The sequence below is a fragment of the Coffea arabica genome, chromosome 1c (genome assembly GCF_036785885.1).
Source record: "Coffea arabica cultivar ET-39 chromosome 1c, Coffea Arabica ET-39 HiFi, whole genome shotgun sequence".
In the NCBI taxonomy this organism is placed as follows: Eukaryota; Viridiplantae; Streptophyta; class Magnoliopsida; order Gentianales; family Rubiaceae; genus Coffea; species Coffea arabica.
Genome location: NC_092310.1, coordinates 29,187,028 through 29,200,435, shown reverse-complemented (window position 1 = coordinate 29,200,435; position 13,408 = coordinate 29,187,028).

Here is a 13,408-nt window from a genome sequence, read left to right as displayed (position 1 = left end):
TCACGAACGAGCTAGTTATGGACAGATTTTGAAAACCATTTCTTCTGAGAAAATGTAGCCTCAGGAGTCTATTTTCTAACGCCACCATCCATGTCCAATTCGAAGTTGAATTGAGTGATTTGTGGCCGTATTTCGAAACTGACTTCTTGAAGGAAAATTCTCTTTTGGGCAGAATTGTTACTAAACTCGATTGAGACTTGTTAATTCGAGATTCTTGGTGTTAATCACCATCAAACATATCTTGGATATTTAATAAACATTTTCTACTAAAATGTACCACGTTTGCAAGGATTTCATGTGGCCAAAAGCTTGGAAAGAGGACATTTTGTACACAAGGCAGTTTTGCTTTGAAATTTTAGAAACTTGGGTGTTTTAGGTAACCAACTTTCCGTGCTTATTTATCTATGAAATTTGGTCGAGAAATACTCCTTTTATGGTAGTTTTATACTGCTAATTTTGGTGCTATTCCGAGACAGTTTCATTGCTCAACTAAACTTCCAAAGTTCATGACTTGATTTTGGGAAACCCTTGTTTCACAAGGAAATTTGGGTAACTTTGAGCTACCATTTCTTGGTGCTCAAAATTCAATTCTCATTCCTCTTGTTTTGTTCTAAACTTGGATTATAGCTCGAGTAGAGTATCAAATTTCAAAGGCTAGTTCAAATTGAGCGAATTTTGCCGAATTTCCAAAGTTACCGAAAAATCAACCCCGACACAATCCTAAGTGCCCTGAAACAGTGACTTTGAGCCCATTTTTGAATACTATCCGTTTGGAATCCTGGAAAAGTGTCTTCTAAGAACTTTTAGTACTTTCTAAGAGGTTTTCAACGGTACCAAGTTTTCCAATTTTCGACTCGTAAAGAGTGAGATACGATTTTTCCAAAATCTTGTATCAAAACTGAAAAATTTCCAAGCCTTAAGGAAATAGAGTTTTTCAAATTTTCCTTATTCCTTCGATGTTACTTGAACGTATTAAACTTGATTTCCAAGATGAAACCTTGATTGCTTTTGTGCTTTAAAATCCCATCTTTGAACCTCGATTTACGAGTGATTGGGGTTCGTTTCATGGGATTTTCTTAGATTGTGCACTAAGTACAATCTTTGTAATAATTGGGGGTTTATGAGTGATAAATCCTTATTAATTGCTTAGGCACACAAGAGGAACTTCAAGAGGATCCCACGGTGGACGCTTGAATTTCGAGTGCCATTTCTTCTTGTTTACTTGGTGAGTATCAAGTGTGTGTTACTTGAACTCCTGTGAACCAGATACATGTTTACTTGTTATTGATACTTGAGATTTTAAAATTCGAGACGGGGGTGTACTTTATCGCACCCGTTCTCGCTTGAAATAAATGACTCGCACTTGAGATAGTCGAATGTCTCAATTGCTTGCACATGTTACTTGCTTGCTTGATTCGAAATATTATACTATGGCTGCATATGTCGTTAGAGTGAATCTCCTCGACACTCGAACATGCTTGGGGGACGCCCACATCTCATTGGCGAACCTTGGACTCGAGCTGGCATGGGCTTGGTCGGGCTCCTTGGTAAACCATGGGAAAAATTGAAAAGCTTGGTCTAGTGAGAGATCTTGCTTGGCATACTCGAGTAGTATTGCTTTAAACAAATGACAGGCGAGCCTGAAACAGGGTTATGTAAGGTGAAAGGGGACAGGTTAAGCGGAGTTCTACGGACAAAACCTACCCGATTGACGGAGTGTCAATTCGTGGAGGTTATTGATCGTGCAAGTGGAACATAACTCCTGAGAGCTCCAGTATCCTTGAATTGTTTCTGTTCACTTTTCCAATGAATTGTTAATCGTTGAAATATTATTGCTCGACTTGTAAATTTGGGATTGTTACTTGAACAATATGCTTGCATGTGTGTTCTTGGCCTCACGAGCGTTTTGCTCACCCTGTAGATTTGTTTTCCTTAACAGGATTGGACATGGAATGAACTTGGAGCAACCCCTTTTGATGCACTTCTGGCTTAGGATTTCTAATGTAATTTGGGCTAGACCTCTTATTGGTTGTAATTTTGGGAACTTAATCTATGATTTGGATATTTGATGTATCTGGATGTTGTATATTTTAGGCATTGAAGTATCCTTTGGATATTCGATGTAAGGCTCGGATAATTGTTATAAATTGTTAAATTGAAAGCTTCCACATTATTTGACTTGTCTTATTTAGTTGTGATGTATAGCATTGCATTAAGTTTGAATGAAAATTGCTTGAGTCCTGGCGAGAGCTGGGCAGGTGTTCCGCGGATACCTTTTGGTTCGCCTTAGGGAGAAGTGGGGGCGTCACAAATTGGCCAGGCAGAATAATTAACCTAATGTTAATTTTGGCAAATAGAGTGTGGAAAATAAGTTACAAATTTTCATAACTATTGTTACTAAGATTTGAAAGTGATATATTATATATGTTAGTACTTTGTAGTGCATTAAGAATAAGCGGGGAAAGCAGAATGGAACTGAAGTGCAGTTGTATGTCTAAAATTTGAGTTTAGATGGCAGGAAAAAGATTGAAAACTTCAGGTAAGAAGGGTGGCAGAGATGAAGCAACAGGAAAGCTTGGTGGCAGACAACTTGAGGCTCCATAAAAATCACTTAATACATAAGTGGCTAGCATTTGTCTCTCGCAACATCTATAGCACTCAATACGTGAGCTTGGTGATAATTATGCCCAACATGTAGTGGGAAGCAGTCAGGAAAAAGAAGAAAAAAATGAAGGTAAGTACAGCTGAAGAGGAACTAATGGAGGCAGCAGGAACAAGTGAGGTTGCAGAACCACTTCTACCGTTGAATCCGTGGATGAAGTTTAGATAACATTGATGTTAATAGAGAATGGGAATCATTGTTTAAAAGCACTATTAACTTGGGACTTGTGAATGTGGACAGGAAAAAGTATCAAAGAAAGGTTTTAGCAAAAGGAGTCAAGGTAAGGTATGCATGAAAATCATAATAAACAAAGCAATCAATCTACTATTGTTATGGAGGAAAAAGTACAAGAAATATAAGTGAGGAAGAAGTAGCTGAATTTAACGTGGCTTTTGAATTTGTCATTACAATGCAATACAATAATATTGCTCAAGAAGCATACAATAAATTGAGCAAGGAAGACGTTCGGAAGCAAAAGTAGAAGTATCTGAAAGAGAAAGAAGAATATGAGAAAGAAATGGCAAGTCTTGGAAAGCTGATAGTGTAAAAACGATATGCTGCTTGCCAAATCAAATGGTCACATGGTTGATGTGTGACAGCCCCACCTCCCCCTAAGGTGAACCAAAGGGTTCGGCGGACCGCCTGTCCAACTCTCGTCGGGACTCAGTCATACCTCAATCAAAACTGGAATAAAATCACAAGAATAAGTATAGCAACAATCCAAAACTTAAAGCGAAACTTATATACATTTCTATCTCGGAAGGGAGTATAAACTCAAATATACAAAGGTTCTCAATTCTTCATACAACTAGCCCGCCAAACGCTAGGGCTAGAACCATTACAAAAATTCAAAGAGCTAGACTAGGCTAGCCTATACAGAGCTCTCGCCCTTGCTCGCCTTCCCCTATTAAGGAAAACAAAACTAAAGGAATGAGCTAAAAGCTCAGTGAGGTTCCGAACACATAACCAAACAATAAGTCCATTGAAAGCGATAATCAAGCAATAAGTCAAGACACATTTACAATACAAAACAAAAATAACACATTCATTAAAAGGATACGTGCTCACAGGAAGCCATTCATTTATTCATTCATTCTCCTTTCATTCCCTTATTCTTCCAATTATTTGAAAATGCATTTTTGTAAGTAAAAACCTCTCATTCGCATTACCAATCGTTCATTCATTTCATTTCACCCCATTCCGGACGTTGGCTGGACTCCACCAGACTACAAGATAATACTCGAGTATACCAAACATTCACCCAGGGTCACCAAATCGCCCGACCGAGTTCGCTTCTGGCTCGAGTCGATTGGTAACGAAGGGTAGGGCCCAATTCAGCCAATAGGCTAACATTCATGCACATGTAATCATTCAATCATTCAATCATTAGAAATTTCACATTCATTTAGGTCGAGTGCGATAAAGTACACACTCGCCTAGAAAACTCGTTTTGGCAATCATAGAATGCATTTAACATGTTATCAATCATTCATAACAAGCCATATAATCAAGAAAACATAACAAACAAGAAACACTCACCTATTTAAGCAAAATAATGTCCAAAGTATCCTTCCGGATAATACCCTCAATCACCAAGGAACCCTAAGTTAACAACCAAGGGAAAATATTACGGTTAAACCATCCAAAGTTTAGGTGAACCAAAGAACATGAGTAAAATATTTGTAAAACTTATCTCGCTTGTAAAACTTTGAAATCTCCATTTGAGTCGAAGTGACAAAGAAAATATATTTCTATTAGTCGTAAATTTCATTTTTCCAAGGGTACAAGTTTCAGCTGAATTCTAGGTATATAAGAAGACGCAAATATCCTAGATGGTTCAAGTGGTATTCGTCTTCAAACCTTACCTAGTCTCCGAGTGTAAATTTGGGCAGCACGCCCTTTGTATTTACCTATTTTCCAGCCATTTATGGCTTCATTCATTTCCTCAATCAGTACCAAACTTACACACAAAATAATCTCATTTCAATAGCCGTTCAATAGGCTCAAGGTCATACAAGTACCAAACGAAGCTAGGAACATGTGCGGAAATGAAATTTGATTCAAGAAACAAAGGACAGATTTGATGTTGTTTTACGTAATGGACATAACTGAGGCTACTCTTATCAGATTGGTGTAAAATTGGTACCGTTTCGAATCTAAGACAAAGGTCTACAACTTTGATGAAGACCACTTAGTCCCGTTTCTAGTGTATCCAAGTCATATTCCCAATTTACAGAACCGGATTCCTACCAACAGGCTATTTAGCTGCACTACATTCAAATGGCCATAACACAAGATACCGAATTCCGATTAAGGTGTTCTCAGGGGCGTTAGACAGCTGAAACATAGGTCTAAAATTTTCATGTTTTGGCCAAAGACTGGTTTGATACGGATCAAGGTGAAAAAATGCAGCCAACGTGAGCAATGTCAAAACTGTCTGTTGGACTCTACCTAGGGCAGTCTCAGGGGTAGTTTTGTCTTTTCATGAGATATAGTGTTCCGATTGAGCTGAAATGTTTCAGGCAACTATAAAACATCATTCTCTACAACCTTTATGTTTTAGGCTAAGCCAAATTCAGCCTCTAACATGGTGAAATAGAACCGGGCAGAACAGGGTATACCTTAACTTCAATTCTGGAAATTTGCTACAATCAAGGTATAAATCTCATTTTTAGCTTGAAACCATCACTACCACTTCTTATACCAACTTATATACATCATATACTACCCATACAGCAAGTATGATAAGTGAATCATTCAAACCCTAACTCAAATTCATCACCCCAACCATCCAAAATCACTTGATATAAGCATTACAACCACAAATACAAGTTACTAAGCAACTCCAACATGATTAAGGAAAAAGAAAAGAGTGGTCAGCCATATTACCTCAAAAACAAAGCTTGCTAGAGTTATCCTCCACTTCCCCTTGAAATTTTTGGTTCCTTAAGCTTCCCAAGCTCCCAAACTAGTGTTTAATCGGTTTAGTTTTTCTTGTTTTCACTCAAATGGTGCAAATCAAGATGAAGTTAAGTTGTTTTTCTCTTGCTCTCTCTCTCTCTCTCTCTTATTCACGGCTAGGAGGAAGAAAATGAGGGCAATTTTTGTGTTTTTTGATGATAAATATGGAGGAAAATTGGTTGGTCAACACTTAAGGTATGGTTGCCACTTGTCGCAACCAAAATCCATCTCAAATTTTTTTCTTTTCCTTGCATTTTTTTGGTCAAATATTTCGGCTAAGAGGGCTGAGGATGAGGGAGATATTTTGCACCAATATCAATGATATTTTATGGTGAGGAAGTGGTAGTCAAGTGGTGTGGTCAATCGGTAGTGAGCGGTACCCGTCGGTTCGAGCCGATTTTCCTTAAATCGCGTATACTAGGGTTTTCACTTATAATTCACTAACTTATTATTATCACCTCTAATCCTACACTTAATATCATCTAAAAATCACTTTTAATCATCAAATTTTATCCACACTTCGTACCGGATAATCGCATTACGGATAGGCGTAAAATCCTAATTTACGATAACTTGAAAACGAAAGGAAAAACCCGTGATTCTATGTTTATTTGCACTTTTTGTGGGATAAATGAGTAGTAAGACTATTCTAAAGTAATAAATTCCAAATAAAAGGGGATTTTAAGAAAAATATAAGGAAATTTTTCCAGTCGTCACATGATGAAACAAAGAAATAGCAGATCAGAGACATGGAGTTCGGAGGGCTGCAAGACATACAATGCCATTCCATTCGAGATGGTATAGCAACCTGGCTAGTCAATAACTTTAGTCCGACAGTAAGCAGCTTGCATCTACATGGAGATGGTGTGCTACCTTTAACAACAAGAGACATAAATCTAGTCTTGGGCATCCCAAATAAAGGGCCAGTACTAGCTGAAGCGAGGTTGGAGAATCCGGGCCAAGACGTAGGACGTATAAATGGAAAGAGCTACTGAATGGGTTGGTGTCCATGAGTATTGGGAAAGAGTTCAAACGACTCTTTATTGCATTTGCTTATAAATGCCTATTGGATTCAAGCACTAGACATGAGCACAAAATAAAGCTTTGGGGTTGCACGCAACTATTTAATAAGCTGGTGACTTTGAACTGAGTGGAGTATGTTAGGATCGTGCTATGCAATAAAGTCTTGAAAGTGTAGAAGAAAAGTAAAAAGTAGCATGAATACGTTGGGGGATGCACCTTTGTCCTATTGGTAAGAATATGTACCAATACACTGAATGTACTTGTTGGTCAAAATATCTTACTCGTAATTGAATCTACTATATCATTTTAGAATTACTTTATCTTGATTTAGGAATGTTGGGAGAAAAAACCTTATGTAATTGAAATGTAGTTGTTTATCAAAAAGTTGGTGCAAATGGCATGAGGGAGATTGAGAAGTTCGACTAAGAAAGCATCTAGAGAATAAAAAAAAATGAAAAATCAGGTAGCATCGAACTTGAAGCACTATCAAAATCCTTGACTACGTAAGTTTGTCAATGTTTTTATGTTGCTCTAGTATGTTGGTAGGATAGTGAGACGTGACTGTTTAATTGATTGCAATTAGAGTTGTTGAATTGGTCTTACTCTATTTTAATTTGCACAAATAAGAGTATATGAAGTCTTAGCCAAACTGATATGTGTTGAACAAAGTAAATAACCTTTACAATTTGTATGAGCAATGGCAAGACGGAATGGAAAAGGACAAAGAAGAATCCAAGTGAAAAGAAAGAAATGTAAAAAGTGGGAACTACTGAGCTTGCAGAACCAATCCCACCATTTATAATTAGAAAGAAAAAGAAGAAATGGAGCAAGCAAACTTAGTTAACAGCATTGTATAACTCTTTTACCTTCTTTTTATAGATTTTTGTTACCACAACATTTGTACATTTTCAATTTTGATTTATAGAAAATGTTATGTAGTGATCTGTAACAATCCTTGTAGATATCATTGTAATCATCATAGATTTTTGTTCAATTTGTAAATTTGTTTGAAGCATTGTATATATCTATTAGAATTGTTGTACGTATTGTTATAATTAGAGTGTGCATCTAGTTAATTTTTTTGTTCAATTTTTAGAAATATTTATAAATAATAATATTATCTAATAAAGAGGCACTTTGTTATGTTTATAAATTTAACAAGCTCCTCCATTCTTCATTTTTTTTTGAGAAATCCATTTTTCGTTTTAAGTCGCACATCATCTCCCTTTATGTATATGTTATTTTTATATGCATCATACCTAATAAATCCAAGAATATTTGTAGCAATTAAATGATAGAAATATATCAAAATTGACATCCCAACCATGTTTCTAATGCTTTTAGTTTGGGATTTGATAAAAATAGAAACAAGTGACACTATGGTTAGGCGTTACAAATTTGCTCATGGACAATTACTGTTTTTTGATATTATAGTATATTGATAACTAAAATTTTACCTAAAGCTACTACTTCCATAACAGTGGTATATGACTAGTTAAATTTGTGTTTAATCAGCATGTATGTAACTTATAAATAATCAAATGTAACTAGTTTTCATCAATTTGTAAAACAAAAATCTTTATTTCCTTAAACATATAATAAAATGGACTAAACAGTTTGTAAGACATTAGCAATGGAAAGTCAATAAATACTAACATGGGGTACAATATCAGCATGTTACTAATTAGCAATAGAAAGTAAATATATTTTTTTTACCAATTCATAGAATAGAAGTTATTGCTTTGGATATATTGTAAAACAAATTGAGCTAACAATAAAAAATTAACAACAAATGGTACTTAAATACTAACTAGATGTAGCAATTTAACTTTTTTCCTTGTAATACATTGTAAAATAGATTGAATATGTGATAAAGTAATAAGAACTAAATGTAAGTACATTCCAACAAGTGTTACGAGCCTAGCACAATGAAACTATATAATTATCCAATCTAATTTCTTTACTCCACCAGCATTGATTGAAATTCATTGATCTGTCAAAAGAAACTGTCTTTGCCCTTCACATGCTACAAAATAAGGTGAACAACATATAATGTGTTAATAATTACATACAGGGTGTAGTTAATCAAACCCAATTTGTATGCCTATATGAACTCTATGTTACTAGTTAACAATTATATGGTAAATTCATTCTTACATTATGTGTATGCACGTGAGAGTGTGTAACGGCTGACAACCAATGACAAATTTAAACAGTAGACAAACTGTTATAAATTCATGACCATATAAACATACATAACATATAGCACTATTTCGTACCCACTAACAACGTGTACACTCCACAGAAAAATGTTAATATCAACTACATCAAAGCTTCTAGAATACATTTTAACTCACGTAGCTACTTTTTAGTGCACTATATCTAATCTTCCTTTTACAAATATATATAATCAAGTAACTAACACCTAACATGATGTATATTTTTGTAAACTGATTATACCTCATAGATCACGTCATGTAAGGTGCTCACAGACAAACTAGTACTACTCATACAAGTAAAATTATGTATCAATTATCAGGAGATACACAAGTTGATCAAATGGCCAATAACCATTCCAAAGTTATGCATACCATTGCACTACCTTTCATAGATATACACAGTCAAATAACTAACATCTAATATGATGTACATTTTTGTAAATTGGTTGTACGTCATAGATCACCTCATGTAAGGTGCTTAAAGGCAAATTAGTATTAATCATACAAATAAAATTACATACCCAATATAGCTTGCAAGAAGATGCACAAATGGGTCAAAGCACCAATAATTATTTCAAATGTATGCATACCATTGCACTATGTATGTGGCTACGATGACTAATTGCAATATAAATATGGACAAATAACTTCATATTAGCAATATCGATAAACAAAATCTAAAATTAGCAATTTAAAAATTTTTCCCTAGTACATTGAAATTAGATTAAACATGTGGTATTAAAAACTAAGTGTAAATATATTCTAATGAGTGTCATGAGTCTGGCATAATAAAAACTATCTAATTATTCAATCTACAGTTGACTGGGGTTCCAACTTATAAACAAGAGTAAACAATCACTAGTGCTTATTAATGTATGCATTTCTTTCCCCACAAAAGTTCCATTATCAATTTCCGGGACCTGATTTAATATCATTATACTAGTTGATTGTGCATTTATGACCGTGTCAAAATATTTCTCCACTGTCATTGTTCTATCACAGAATGTATTAGTTATTTAACAAGATGTACATGCACCCTAATTAAGATAACTTATAACCATTTTTCACACTAAGGAATATAGTTTAAACAATATGTTATTTGACCTAACAAATACAAATTATAATCTACGCTCATACCTATTTAGTTTTAAGAAATGCACTTCATTTATTGTACAGCTATTCTACAAAGGTACATGTGACAGCCCCACCTCACCTTAAGGCGAACCAAAGGGTTTGGCGAACCGCCTGCCCAGCTCTCGCCGAGAGTCAGTCGTTCACTTTAGACGTCAATCTAAACCGGAATAAAACCACAAGAATTTGTATAACAAAATCCAAAACTTAAAACGAAACTTATCTACATTTCTATCTCAAAAGGGAGTTCAACCATTGAATATACAAAGGTTCTCAATTCTTCATACATCCAACCCATGCCAAGCGCTAGGGCGAGAACCATTACAAAAGAAATGAAAGAACTAGACCAAGCTAGTCTATACCGAGCTCTCATTCTTGCTTGCCTTCCCCTGTTAAGGAAAACAAAACTAAAGCGATGAGCTAAAAGCTCAGTGAGGTTTCGAACATATAATCAAATGATAAGTTCAATGCAATTACCATAAACAATCAATAACTCAAGAAACATTACAATGGAAAGTGATAAGAACATATTCATTAAAAGGATACGTGCTCACAAGGAGCCATTCATTATTCGTTCATTCATTCTCTTGTCATTTCCCCTTATTCCTCCAATCATTTGAAAATACATTTTGATAAGTAAAACCCCTCATATGCGTTGGCATTCGTTCATTCATTTCATTCACCCCCTTTCGGGACATTGGCCAGGCTCCACCAGACTTCAAGGTAATACTCGAGTATACCAAACATTCACCCAAGGTCACTAAATCGCCCGACTGAGTCCGCTTCTGGCTCGAGTCGATCAGTAACAAAGGGCAGGGCCCAGTTCAGCCAAGAGGCTTACATTCATGCACAACTAGCATTTAATCACTTAAACATTGAAAATTTCACATTTCATTTAGGTCGAGTGCGATAAAGTACACACTCACCTAACAAACTCATTTTAAGCAATCATTGAAAACATTTAACATGTTATCATTCATTCATAACAAGTCATATAAGCAAGAACAAGCCACATAGGCAATGCAAATATAACAAACAAGAAACACTCACCTATTTACGCAAAATAACGTCCAAAGTTTCCTTCCGGATACACCCTCAATCACCAAGGTATCCTAATATAATCAAACGAACATATTATGCTTCAACTATCAAAGATATAAGTGAGTCAAAGAAAAGTCGCATACGTACTAGTACAAAGTATAAATATGGTTTTGGTAGTGAAAAGAGTAAATTGAAACCAAAGGACATAAGTAAAATATTTGTAAACTTAGACTCACTTGTAAAACTTTAAAATCGCTATTTGAGTCGAAATGGCAAAGAAAACGTAAATACCCTAGATGGTTCGCGTGGTATTTGCTCTCAAGCCTTACTCAAGTCGCAAGTATATCGACCTAGTTCTCGAGCATAAATTTGGGCAGCATGCCCTTTGTATTTACCTATTTTCCAGCCATTTATGGCTTCATTATTTTCCTCAATCAATCCCAAAGTTACACACAAAATAATCTCATTTCAATAGCCATTCCATAGGTCCCAAGTCATACAAGTACAAAATCAAGCTAGGAGCATGTGCGGAAATGAAGGTTGAGTTGGAAAACAAAAGACAGATTTGACGTTGTTTTGCGTAACGGACACAACCGAAACTACGCTTATCAGATTGGGGTGACATTTATACCGTTTCAAAGCTAAGACAGAGGGCTACAACTTTTATGCGGACAACTCAGTCCAGTTTGTAGTGTATCTAAGTCAAAATTCCAAATTACAGAACCAGCATCTCACATTCGGGCTTGTTAACTGCACTATGATTCAACGACAATAACTCAGGCTGCCGAAGTCCGATTGAGGCTAATGTTATGGAGTTTTGAAGCCAAGACATATACCTATATTTCTTATGAAGACCTCCAAAGCTAAATCATGCATTTTCAGAGTCAAAAATTGAAATTCCCACGAAGATAGAAAACTGTCCGCGAAATTAGGGGTTATGGGCAGTCAAGGGTATTTTGGTCATTTCATAGGCTATGTTGCTCCGATTGAGCTGTAATTTTTCATACAACTATAAAACATCATTCTATACAACTTTCATGTTTTGTGCTAAGGCTAGTTCGGCCTCTAACATGGTGAAATAGAACCGGGTAGAAGCAGGGCAGGTTATCATCAAAGCTGGAATTTATGCTTACAACTAGAAATTTCTTTAGGCCAAGTAATCTAACCTCTAAACACTAGCTATTTCACATATCAAAGCTATCAAACCATAACTAATCATTAATCTTCATATTAGGGCAGAAAATTCACCAAGAAACTGAAATTTTCATAAACCTACTTCAACCCATATAATTCTCTCACAAAATTACTAATTCAACAACTATAACCACAAATTGCCCATTAATTGAAGTAAAGGAGTTTCTTGACAACTTACCTTATCTTCCTAAGAAAGATGGTAGCTTAGGCTTTGTCCTCCAAAAATAACTCCACAAACACCTTGGAAACTACTTGGGAAGTAAGTTTTATGGAGTAGTTTGCAAATTAATCGGTTGAAACTCAAGATTTGGGCAAGAAATTGAAGTGAAGGATGAAGATTTTCTCTCTCTTTTGCTCTCCAAATTTCGGCCACCTCTAGGAGGAAATGAAGATGAACTTGGTCAAATTTTGGGTTTAGTAAAGGTGGAGGAAAAATAGTCAAAGTCCAACACTAACCAAATCGCGACACTTGGCACCTTTTGTTTTCAAACTTATCCTCTTGTCTCTCAATGGTAATCTATCTAACTAACCTCCAATTATCTCTAGCACTTTGTACAATAATATCCCCTTGTGTACGTTTCACTTATTTATCGAAAATTTATCGCACTAGCGGGTCCCACGTCCTTACTACACGCGAAACGTATCATGAACTATCTTATATTGGAAAAATAATTTAAAATATAGACTTGCTTATAAAATCTATGGAAATTCAATATAATAAAGTATAGTATGAAAATACATGAAAGAAAATAAAATTAAACGATTAAAAATAAGACAAATTTTTGAGTCCTCACAGTACAAGCATGAGATAACAACGGTTGCTATTTAATATTTTGTGGACTTCTCCCTTCCCTCTCCCTCTTATTCTTTTATAAAATTTCGTTCTATTGTCATTCGGGCAGACTTTGATTTTAACATCATTACATTAGTGGATTACTAATTTACAACACTATCACAATCTGCATCCATTGTCATGATTTATTCAGATCAAATAATACTTCTCTAACATGATGTCAAGGCACACTAAATTGTAATCAATTTCTTTCACTAGGTAAGTTTAGCAAAATAATATGTACATAGCGTAACACATATATCTACAATCTGCACTTATACTAACCAAGTTTAAAAGAAATCCTCTTTAATTAATTCACTACTATTGCATGAATATGTACCAAAT